Source organism: Polypterus senegalus, chromosome 9 (assembly GCF_016835505.1).
Source record: "Polypterus senegalus isolate Bchr_013 chromosome 9, ASM1683550v1, whole genome shotgun sequence".
Classification (NCBI taxonomy): domain Eukaryota; kingdom Metazoa; phylum Chordata; class Cladistia; order Polypteriformes; family Polypteridae; genus Polypterus; species Polypterus senegalus.
In genome coordinates, this window is record NC_053162.1 from 32,081,288 (window position 1) to 32,093,496 (window position 12,209).

Genomic DNA, 12,209 nt, shown 5'->3' on the forward strand with positions numbered 1-12,209 from the left:
GATGCACTGTATAGGTTGAATTCACAATGGAAGGTCTGGAAATTGAAAGTACCCCAGGAATAATAATGGATTAGTCACTGCATACATCTACACAGTGTTCAGAAGCCATTAAGAAGGCTAACAGAATGGTAGGTTATATAGCACCCCCTGGTGTTTGAAGTACAAGTGAAGAGCGGTTATGCTTAAGCCTTATAATGCACTGGTGGGGCCTCCCCTGGAGTACTGTGTGCAGTTTTGGTGTCTGACACAGCAGATCTAGAGAACGTCCAGAGAAGAGCAGCTGGGCTGATTTTGGGGCAAAGAGTTATGAATGAAGGAGCAGAACATTTTTAATTTAAGCAAAGATTAAGAGGTGGCATGATCAAAATGTTTAAAATCATGGAAGGAATCAGTACAGTGGATTCCAGCTATGACTGTAAAATGAGTCAATAAGAACATAGGGTCATGGTTTGGAAAATTCTTAAGGGTAAATTTCACACAAACATTCCAAAGGTTTTCTTTACATGGAGAACAAGAGACACATGGAATAAATTACTGTATTTTAGAGAAATTATGTGTGCAGGGTTGGTGAGCTTTGTTGGGCTCAATTGCTTATTCTTGTCATTTCTAATGTTCCCTAAATTGGTTTAAGAAGATCTGAATAATGCATAGATGCATGAAATTGCAGTGAATTGGCATACCATTTAGGGCAGATGCACTTATTTCTGTCAGCTTTAGGCCCTGTGTGTGTTTAATAGATTTAATTTGTTTGGCCCACTTTTGTTGAGTACAACAGTTTTCTCCCACATCTTGAAAACATGGTGTCTATTTGTTTGGAGCCCGTAAATTGGCCTGGTTTGGATTAGTGTTGGTGTTTTTGCTGGTGTGCCTGCCTTGTGATAAGCGTGATCCTAGACTGTATCCTTCTTTGCACATGAACCTGCTGGCATAGACTCTGCACTGTACTGTAAGAGGAGAGTACCAAATGTGAATTAATGGTTGAGTGGATTTCATTTTTAATTCATTGGAGATTCCTAACTGGCCTGTCTTGAGTAGTATTGATGTGTGGAACGGTGCCCATGCAGGTTAAGTGAATTGGCAACTCTAAATAGGCCCAATATGAGTATACTGTAGTTGAGATTTGTGAGTGAGGGTGCCATGCAATGAACCACCGTCATTTTTAGATGTGGCTCCTGTCATACACTCAATGCTGCTAGTAAAGGTTATGTCACCCCATGGCCCTGAAAATGAGTGAATTGTAAACTAGACGGATGGATGGATGAATTAGCACCCTGGCCTAGGTTGTTACTTTTCTAGCAGGCTTCATTTCTAGGTATGCCCTATATGCCCTGGACTGGCACCTTGTCTTCTGGCAACATACTTTATACAGACCTGTAGATCAAACATTTAAAGGGTGTGTTGTTGGAGTAACCATCATATCTTCAGGTTGTTCAAATTATAAAAAAAAATGGAAAATGTGGATTTGCAGGACACAGAGTCAGCTGTTTGTAGGGCAATTATTTATTTTATTATGACTGGATGTTTACATGTCTTCTCTCTCTTTGTTTTTTCTTGAGATTATGGCAATTAAGGAAGGAGTAGCCAGCATGTAGGGTTTCATTGCCCTCTGGTGGAGCACACTGGTATTGGGGAGTAATCCTATGGTTTAGCAGATGATCATTTTGAATTGTCTTTCCTTTTTTATTATTTTGTTTGGTAACTTTTAGCTGGCTCAGTATGAGTTAAGCATAGATGTGTGAATTCCCTGGATGAGTGTCTTCTGACAACATATTTCTACAGACCAGTTGATCTAAAGTTTAAGGCTAGGGGTCTGTGCTGTTGGAGTAAGCATCACATCTTTAAGTTGTTCAAATCCCATTAAAACACCCCACTATTGTAGGGAAAGTACATCATCATATTGGGCAGGCTGTGTTTACCACATGAGCCATATAACTTCCAAACTGAACTTAATTATTCCATAGCAAACTTTCAAATGGCTCAAAGTGAATGCCTTGGAATGATGGATGGGGTGAGGTTGGCATCCAGCCTGTAAATAGTTCATTTAGGGGCTTTTTTATGGTGCAGGCATCAGAACAGTGAGTAGTTTTACTTTCTTGGAATGTCTTTTTTCAGTTTATAATGTCATAGCAACAACAATAGCAACAATATTTATTTCTATAGCATATTTTCATACATATACTGCATCCAGAAAGTATTCACAGCGCATCACTTTTTCCACATTTTGTTATGTTACAGCCTTATTCCAAAATGGATTAAATTCATTTTTTTCCTCAGAATTCTACACACAACACCCCATAATGACAACGTGAAAAATGTTTACTTGAGGTTTTTGCAAATTTATTAAAAATAAAAAAACTGAGAAAGCACATGTACATAAGTATTCACAGCCTTTGCTCAATACTTTGTCTATGCACCTTTGGCAGCAATTCCACCCTCAAGTCTTTTTGAATATGATGGCACAAGCTTGGCACACCTATCCTTGGCCAGTTTTGCCCATTCCTCTTTGCAGCACCTCTCAAGCTCCATCAGGTTGGATGGGAAGCGTCGGTGCACAGTCATTTTAAGATCTCTCCAGAGATGTTCAATCAGATTCAAGTCTGGGCTGTGGCTGGGCCACTCAAGGACATTCACAGAGTTGTCCTGAAGCCACTCCTTTGATATCTTGGCTTTGTGCTTAGGATCGTTGTCCTGCTGAAAGATGAACCGTCGCCCCAGTCTGAGGTCAAGAGCGCTCTGAAGCAGGTTTTCATCCAGGTTGTTAGGATGCTGCAGTCATCTTTCCCTTTATCCTGACTAGTCTCCCAGTTCCATCCCCACAGCATGATGCTGCCACCATCATGCTTCACTGTAGGGATGGTATTGGCCTGGTGATGAGCGGTGCATGGTTTCTTCCAAATGTGACGCCTGGCATTCACACCAAAGAGTTCAATCTTTGTCTCATCAGACCAGAGAATTTTGTTTCTCATGGTCTGAGAGTCCTTCAGGTGCCTTTTGGCAAACTCCAGGCGGGCTGCCATGTGCCTTTTACAAAGGAGTGGCTTCCATCTGGCCACTCTACCATACAGGCCTGATTGGTGGATTGCTGCAGAGATGGTTGTCCTTCTGGAAGGTTCTCCTCTCTCCACAGAGGACCCCTGGAGCTATGACAGAGTGACCATCGGGTTCTTGGTCACCTCCCTGACTAAGGCCCTTCTCCCCAGATCGCTCAGTTTAGATGGCCGGCCAGCTCTAGGAAAGAGTCCTGGTGGTTTCGAACTTCTTCCACTTACGGGTGATGGAGGCCACTGTGCTCATTGGGACCTTCAGAGCAGCAGAAATTTTTCTGTAACCTTCCCCAGATTTGTTCCTGAAGACAATCCTGTCTCGGAGGTCTACAGACAATTCCTTTGACTTAATGCTTGGTTTGTGCTCTGACATGAACTGTCAACTGTGGGACCTTATATAGACAGGTGTGTGCCTTTCCAAATCATGTCCAATCAACTGAATTTACCACAGGTGGACTTCAATTAAGCTGCTGAAACATCTTAAAGATGATCAGGGGAAACAGGATACACCTGAGCTCAATTTTGAGCTTCATGGCAAAGGCTGTGAATACTTATGTACATGTGCTTTCTCAATTTTTTTATTTTTAATAAATTTGCAAAAACCTCAAGTAAACTTTTTTCACGCTGTCATTATGGGGTGTTGTGTGTAGAATTTTGAGGAAAAAAAATGAATTTAATCCATTTTGGAATAAGGCTGTGTAACATAACACAATGTGGAAAAAGTGATGCGCTGTGAATACTTTCTGGATGCACTGTATATATACCTGTAGCTCAAAGTGCTTTACAAGACATCTGCAGGGGTTTCAAGCCCAAAAAAACATCCATCTACAATTAGGCATTCTGCTATAACATGACTGTTCTTTAGTCATTCCTCATTGGTTCCAGGCTCTGTCTCAGAGGGTCCCACAAAGTAGATCACATGGACAGCTGGGGCACCCACCTTTATTTGAAGCATCACAGGTGGCTGCACTGTGCTTTGATCAGGTGGTTGGGGGGCAAAACTGCACAGAAAAGAAAGCAGATAAAAGCAGAGAAGTATAGTGATTGCAAGTCCATGAATAATATGATAACTCTCTGCATGTGTTGTGTTTTATGAGTACAGCTAAAATGCACTCACAAAAAATCCAAATTAAATTGTTCCTCAGTGTTAGCCTGGTGTATGTCTATTAGTAAAGTATTCCAGATTGTTGGTACGTAACAGCAAAAGGCCGCCTTGCCATTTATTTTATGCTTAGCTTTTGGAATAATAAGCAGACTCCTATTAGCAGATCTAACGGTTAGGACTTGGTGTGTAGGGGGACTGGCACTCCAAACTATACAAAGGAGCAAAGATTATTTTAAGCTTTATACACCATTAGTAGTATTTTAAAGTTTCTTTTAAGGGACACAGGTGTTTAGGGTAAATGGTACTAAAACTGAAGAGATTTGTTCAATTTTTTTTTTTCCTAGTTAAGATTCTTGGTGCTGCATTCTGCACTAACTGCTACCAATTGATGCCTTTCTTGCGTAGTCCTGTTAGGAGTACATTACAGTAGTCTAGTTGACTGAAAACAAAAGTGTGAATTAATTTCCCAGCATTTTACAATGCTACAAGTGCTCTGGGACAGCACGGTGGTGCAGTGGTAGCGCTGCTGCCTCACAGTACGGAGACCCGGGTTCACTTCCCGGGTCCCCCCTGCGTGGAGTTTGCATGTTCTCCCCATGTCTGCGTGGGTTTCCTCCCACAGTCCAAAGACATGCAGGTTAGGTGCATTGCCAATCCTAAATTGTGCCTAGTGTGCGCTTGGTGTGTGGGTGTGTCTGTGCGTGTGCCCTGCGGCATAGTATAATATAATTGATATAATAATAGGTATGATAATATATCATAGATAGATAGATATGAAAAGCCTGCGGTGGGCAAGGCGCCCTGCCTTGCGCCCTGTATTGGCTGAGATTGGCTCCAGCAGACCCCCATGACCCTGTGTTAGGATTTAGCGGGTTGGATAATGACCGACTGACTGACAAGTGCTCTGACATTTACAATGTGAAAAAAATGCAGTCTAAGTAATCTGGTTACTGTGCAATTTAAAGTTTAGGCCAGTCCAGACTTTTAATATAACAATAATGTATATTTCTGGTATAGTCCAAAATCACACAAGGCCTTTTTTGACAGCTCCCCAGCATTTTAATACTAAAGGTTCAAGTTTATTTGTAATACACTTAGATTTCTCTTTTTTCCTTATTTAGTTTGATAAAGTCACTACACATCCAATGGTGATAGCAGACAGGATGTATTTCCATCCATCCATTATCCAACCCGCTATATCCTAACTACAGGGTCATGGGGGTCTGCTGGAGCCAATCCCAGCCAACACAGGGCGCAAGGCAGGAAACAAACCCCTGGCAGGGCGCCAGCCCACCACAGGGCACACCCTCGCACACCAAGCACAATTTTAGGATCGCCAAAGCACCTAACCTGCATGTCTTTGGACTGTGGGAGGAAACCGGAGCACCCGGAGGTTGCAAACTCCACGCAGAACCCAGGTCTCCTAACTGCGAGGCAGCAGTGCTACCACTGCGCCACCATGCCGCCAGGAAGAATTTGTATTAATATATTATTTATTTTATTTATTGATAAAGCACTTTAAAAACAACGCCAAGGCTGACCAAAGTGCTGTACAATAAAAACCCAGCATATCAGACACACAAAACCAAAGGGTAAATGAAACAGAAACACATAAACAAATAAGCACATAAGAACTGAAGAGATTCTTAATAAAAAAAAAATATACAGTTAGCCAACATCCCATACTCCGTTAAAAGCCATGTGTTTTTAAAAATGATTTAAATGCAGCTAGCGAAGGAGCCTGCCTAACGTGCAATGTCAAATTGTTCCAGAGTTTTGGGGCTGCAACTGAAAAGGCTTGTTCACCTCGGAGTTTGCATCGTGCCTTGGGAACACATAAAAGCATATGGTCTGCTGACCTGAGAGAACGAGACGGTACATAAGGGTGCAGCAGTTCCGACAGATAAAGAAGGGCACAACCATTAAAGGATTTAAAAACATATACAAGGATCTCAAAATGAATTTGAAAGCGAATTGGAAGCCAGTGAAGGGAAGCCAAAATTGGGGTAACATGCTCATGCTTTCTCGTGCCAGTTAAAAATCGAGCAGCTGCATTTTGTACCAGCTGTAGGCGAGCAATGGAGGTCTGACTAATTCCAAAAAGAAGCGCATTGCAGTAATCTAGATGGTTATAAAAGCATGGATCGGCGTTTCAAGGTTGCGCTTAGACAAGACAGGCTTGATTTTTGACAGCCGCCTCAGCTGGAAAAAGCAAGATTTTACCACTGCGTTCACATGGCTATCAAGTTTCAAAGTTGGATCCATTTTCACACCTAAATTTGTGATTGTGGTTTTCTCAAATTGAGCCACAATGGAAAGGTCGATGCCGGGGGTCCCGCTAGTGCTATTGGATCTAAATAGCATGACTTCTGTTTTGTTCTCATTACAATTAAGAAAATTTAATGCCATCCAACTCCTTATGTCAATAAGACAGTCAAGCAGGGGCTGGACAGAACATAGGCCTTGGTGCTTCAGAGGGAAATAAACCTGACAATCATCTGCATAAAGATGAAAAGAAATACCGTGTTTCCTAAAAATAGCGCCGAGTGGCAGAAGGTATAAGGAGAACAGAAGAGGTCCAAGGATGGAGCCCTGTGGTACCCCCCAGGGGAGGGCAACAGAGGTGGAAGTAAAATCATCAATACTGACACAAAAACTTCTATCTGAGAGATAGGACCTAAACCATTGGAGAGCTGAACCTGTGATGCCCTCCCACTGCTCCAGCCTGGAGATGAGGATCTCATGGTCTATCGTGTCAAAGGATGCTGTTAAATTCAAAAGCATAAGTAGTACACAGTCACCAGAGACAACTGTTAAAAGAATATCATTAAAAAACCCTTAACAGAGAGGACTCAGTGCTGTGGTGAGTTTTAAACCCAGACTGGAACACTTCCAGAATTGCATGTTTGTCCAGAAAGGACTTCAGTTGGGCATAGATGACTTTTTTCAAGAGTTTGGACAAAAAAGGTAGTTTGTAAATAGGCCTAAAGTCAGACATAACAGAGTGGTCCAGACCCGTTTTTTTCAGCAGTGGTTGCACAAATATATATATATATGTATATATATATAACACACAGTATATTTTCCTCAGCCGGAAAAGGGTGGAGTGCCCTCTCAGGGTTGGGGGCGAGATCCTGTCCCAAGTGGAGGAGTTTAAGTATCTCGGGGTCTTGTTCACGAGTGAGGGAAGAATGGATCGTGAGATTGACAGGCGGATCGGTGCGGCGTCCGCAGTGATGCGGGCTCTGCATCGGTCTTTTGTGGTGAAAAAAGAGCTGAGCCGTAAGGCAAACTCTCAATTTACCAGTCGATCTACGTTCCATCCTCACCTATGGTCATGAACTATGGGTAGTGACCGAAAGAACGAGATCGCGAATACAAGCGGCTGAAATGAGTTTCCTCCGCAGGGTGTCTGGGCTTTCCCTTAAAGATAGGGTCAGAAGGTCAGTCATCCGGGAGGGGCTCAGAGTAGAGCCGCTGCTCCTCCGCATCAAGAGGAGTCAGATGAGGTGGTTTGGGCATCTGATCAGAATGCCTCCTGGACGCCTCCCTGGTGAGGTGTTCCGGGCACGTCCAACCGGGAGGAGGCCCCGGGGAAGACCCAGGACACGCTGGAGGGACTATGTCTCCCGGCTGGCCTGGGGATGCCTTGGGATTCTCCCGGAAGAGCTGGAAAAAGTGGCCGGGGAGAGGGAAGTCTGGGCGTCTCTGCTTTAAGCTGCTACCCCCGCGACCCAACCTCGGATAAGCGGAAGAGGATGGATGGATGGATGGACAGTATATGTAATATTAGTTTTAGAATTGTCAGGTAGTCACTGTATGTTAAGGTGCTGGACGTTTAGTCACCTTAGTGATCCTGGTGTTGCCTTGAATGAGTGGCTTCTGGGTTAATTGTGTTTATTTCTGTATTTTGAGGCTTCTGGGCAGTTAGGGTTTAATGCAGTAAGTAGACGTGGAGTTTGTACTTGTATCCCGTTGTGTTTTCACTGGACACTGCTTGTTTGTGCTTGATTGTTTACTTATGCTTCTAGGATGGGAGACCATCTAAGAAAAACTTGGGTTGCTGCTGGGACAAGTGTTGGTGAGGCCAGCAGGGCGCGCTTATCCTGTGGTCTGAATGTGGATCCCAATGCCCCAGTGCAGTGAGTAGGACATTGCACTCTACAAATTAACGCCACGTTACAATTTTAGGTGTAAAATCAAAGTCCTGACTCTCCCTGGGCATCTTTTTAAAAGAGTAGTATATTTCCTGATCTCCTGACTAAATTTCTATTCTGGCTCCCTAATCATCCTCTGTCTCTAATTGGGCTAACTATCTCTCACACCTTCACCATCTAATGGCTAATGTGTGGTGAGCGTACTGGCGCAAGAATGGCTGCTGTCACGTCGTCCAGGTGGATTCTGCACATTGGTGGTGGCTGAAGTGGTTCTGCACTGTCAATGCAAAGAGCTTTGAGTAACTAGAAAAACACTACAAAAATTAATCAATGGATGCTGTATTTGTATAGCGAGTGTATGTAGTGTGTGTGTCAGTCCTTGTGTGTGTATGTAATCATTTCTGCATTGCATTTGTCTAGCAAGTTACTGGTCTGAGAGGGCCATGGCTGAGGTGTCTGTTAGTTTTAGTTTTAACTAGCAAAATACCCGTGCTTCGCAGCGGCGAAGTACTGCATTCAAATTTTTATTAGGAAGAAAATTAAACCTTTTTAAACTGTGGGACAATATGCCAATAATTATTTGTTAAGGATCTCTTTGTATACCATGTTGTCAGTTCGGCCGTCCGGTTGTAACATGACCAAGCTGTGCGCTGAGCTTACTCTTGAGTATGCAATTTACAGTTGGCCATGTGAACAGTAATCTTGTCTCAAATCTCACAGCTTGGATTGCTGCTGTCATAATCGGTTTGAGATCCATGGTTTGTTTCAATTACGACAGTATTTGCAGGATTTGTTGTGTTGAAGTGACATTTGGCATCTGTCAAGCGTTGTAAGCACACAACCGGTTTTATCGATAAAATCACATCCAGCTTTTGAGAGTTTAAACATTCATAAACATCAAAGTGTCCACTACTGAAATCGTCACCTGTGAATCTAAGATGTTTAAGAGGCATTGGCGGTTGTCGAAAGGTGTAAAATATTTGGCCATTTCGGTACACTTGAAAGCAACAACCGAACAATTCAGCGGCAGCCATCAACTCACATGCAGAACCATAGGTGAAGGGCTTAAGCATTTCACTCTTCTAGTGCTCCTGTGTAGTATAATTATCTCCTGTACCGTCATCAGTCCACACCTTGAACCTGTCCCAGTCATTCAATACATAAGACAGAGTGTTCCTCCAGATATCAAGAGTGAGCCTGATATGGCCGTGCAATATGTAACAAAGAGAATGGAAAAGGTAGGTGGTATCTCCGGGCATGGAAACCACTCGGTAAGTGACAGTTCTTTGATCGAAAGAATTTCTTGAAGATGGGCCCATAAGTAACAAAGACTGTTGAAAAGTTTAATATGGCATCCGACAGTGGCATCATACTACCGAAATAAGTACGTACATTGGTTTCAGTTAGTGGAGGGAAGCCGCCTACCAAATTTCGAGAAGATGGGGCCATAAATAAGAAAGTTCAACATGGCGGACGTTGTTGACCGTTATGACCATTACGCGTAGAATTTCGAAATGAAACCTGCTTAACTTTTGTAAGTAAGCTGTAAGGAATGAGCCTTGCAAATTTCAGCCTTCTACCTATACGGGAAGTTGGAGAATTAGTGATGTTGGAAAATTCAATATGGCGGCTGACAGTGGCGTCATACCACCGAAATAAGCACGTACATTGGTTTCGGTTAGCTAAGGGAAGCGAAGCCACGTACCAAATTTCGTGAAGATGGGGCCGTAAATAAGAAAGTTCAACATGGCGGACGTTGTTGACCGTTATGACCGTTACGTGGACAATTTCGAAATAAAACCTGCTTAATTGTTGTAAGTAAGCTGTAAGGAATGAGCCTGCCAAATTTCAGCCTTCTACCTACACGGGAAGTTGGAGAATTAGTGACGTTGAAAAGTTCAATATGGCGGCTGACAGTGGCGTCATACCACCGAAATAAGTATGTACATTGGTTTCGGTTAGCGCAGGGAAGCCGCCTACCAAATTTCGTGAAGATAGGGCCATGAATAAGAAAGTTCAATATGGCGGACGTTGTCAACCGTTATGACCGTTACACGTAGAATTTCGAAATGAAACCTGCTTAACTTTTTTAAGTAAGCTGTAAGGAATGGGCCTGCCAAATTTCAGCCTTCTACCTACACAGGAAGTTGGAGAATTAGTGACGTGTGGAAAATTCAATATGGCGGCCGACAATGGCGTCATACCACCGAAATAAGTACGTACATCGGTTTTGGCTAGCGCCGGGAAGCCACCTACCAAATTTCGTGAAGATGGGGTCAGCCTTCTACCTACACGGGAAGTTTGAAAATTGGTGACGTTGGAAAATTCAATATGGCGGCCAACAATGGCGTCATACCACCGAAATAAGTACGTACATCGGTTTTGGTTAGCGCAGGGAAGCCGCCTACCAAATTTCGTGAAGATGGGGCCATAAATAAGAAAATTCAACATGGCGGACGTTATCGACCATTATCGACCGGTATGACCGTTACGTGTAGAATTTCTAAATGAAACCTGCTTAACTTTTGTAAGTAAGCTGTAAGGAATGAGCCTGCCAAATTTCAGCCTTCTACCTACACGGGAAGTTGGAGAATTAGTGATGAGTCAGTGAGTCAGTGAGTGAGTGAGTGAGGGCTTTGCCTTTTATTAGTATAGATTGACCTGAAGTGTTTACCAGAAGGGAGTTTCTGGAATAAGTGATGAGCTGGGTGAGCTGATAGATAGATACTTTATTAATCCCAAGGGGAAATTCACATACTCCAGCAGCAGTATACTGATACAAAGAAACAATATTAAATTAAATAGTGATAACAATGCAGGTAAAACAGACAATAACTTTAAATAATGTTGACGTTTACCCCCCTGGGTGGAATTGAAGAGTCGCATAGTGTGGGGGAGGAATGATCTCCTCAGTCTGTCAGTGGAGCAGGACGGTGACAAAAGTCTGTCACTGAAGCTGCTCCTCTGTCTGGAGATGAGTCCGTGGTGATCCTCTTGACATGGTTAGTAACACGAGATGTATACAGGTCTGCCACAGATGGAAGAGCACAACCAATTATTTTATTACACCTTCAATTAACGCTTTGTAAAATTGAACTAGGATTGGCTGGGAAATATTTAATTTCTTTAGTCTGGACTACATCTAGACACCCCATTTATTGTCCTGGATTGAGAAAAAAGCTAAATAATGGACAATTAGTCTTTGTTCCATAGAGTGTTTGTTGAATATGTCTTGGAGTCAGAGCTCCATCCTCTTCTTAAGCAGTTCCAACAAAGAATGATGACTTCCAGTGGTGCGGTTTTGGGCAGACCAGAAGGGTCAGGGCTTACAGCACTTTCACCTGAAGTAACATCACTTATCTTCTGGGAGTTTCATGTCCATTCTAAGGAAAACGGAAGCCATGTTAAGGATGGTGTCTCACTGTTTTACCCTCCATGAAAAATTGGACCCAAACCGATAAAGTACCACCCAGGCTTGTGCGTGTGACAATATGTTAGCATACAATTGTGACTTTTCAAACATTACGTGTTAGTATAGTTACAGAATGTCTGCATTGTGTGTGTGTGTGTGTAGCTGTGCTTCCTTACAATGTGGTTTGTAGAGGTGCAGAGTTTTGCACATTAAACATTGCGTTTTGTATAGTGGATCTTTTGTGGGTGTACGTGTACATGGGTGTGCGCAGGGAACTCTGTGTATGCCTGCCTTTGTGATTGTATCAAGGGTGTGTTGAAATGCATTGTGTTCTTGGTGCTATTTAAACCAAATTTTGTATTTACATTTATGTTAGAAGCTGTTTGTAAAGATGCAGACACTGTTGGGATCCCCCATAACTGTGCACCTTAACCATACTAATACATGTAATTGCTCTCTTATTGTTGAATGTTACAAAAGTATTTCAAAGC

The 12,209-nt window shown here is 42.8% G+C and overlaps 1 protein-coding gene across 6 annotated transcripts in view; it reads left to right on the plus strand.

Annotated features, from left to right (window-relative positions):
• il34 (interleukin 34) overlaps nucleotides 1–12,209 on the plus strand; it is a 50,412-nt gene that overhangs the window by 25,084 nt on the left and 13,119 nt on the right. The window contains exon 1 of one of the 6 annotated variants that reach the window (XM_039762851.1): nucleotides 8,269–8,291. The exons of the other annotated variants lie outside the window; for them this stretch is intronic. The gene's annotated coding sequence lies outside the window, so the exon portion shown is untranslated. Of the gene's footprint in view, nucleotides 1–8,268; nucleotides 8,292–12,209 lie in introns of those variants that run through there. 6 annotated transcript variants of the gene reach the window in all.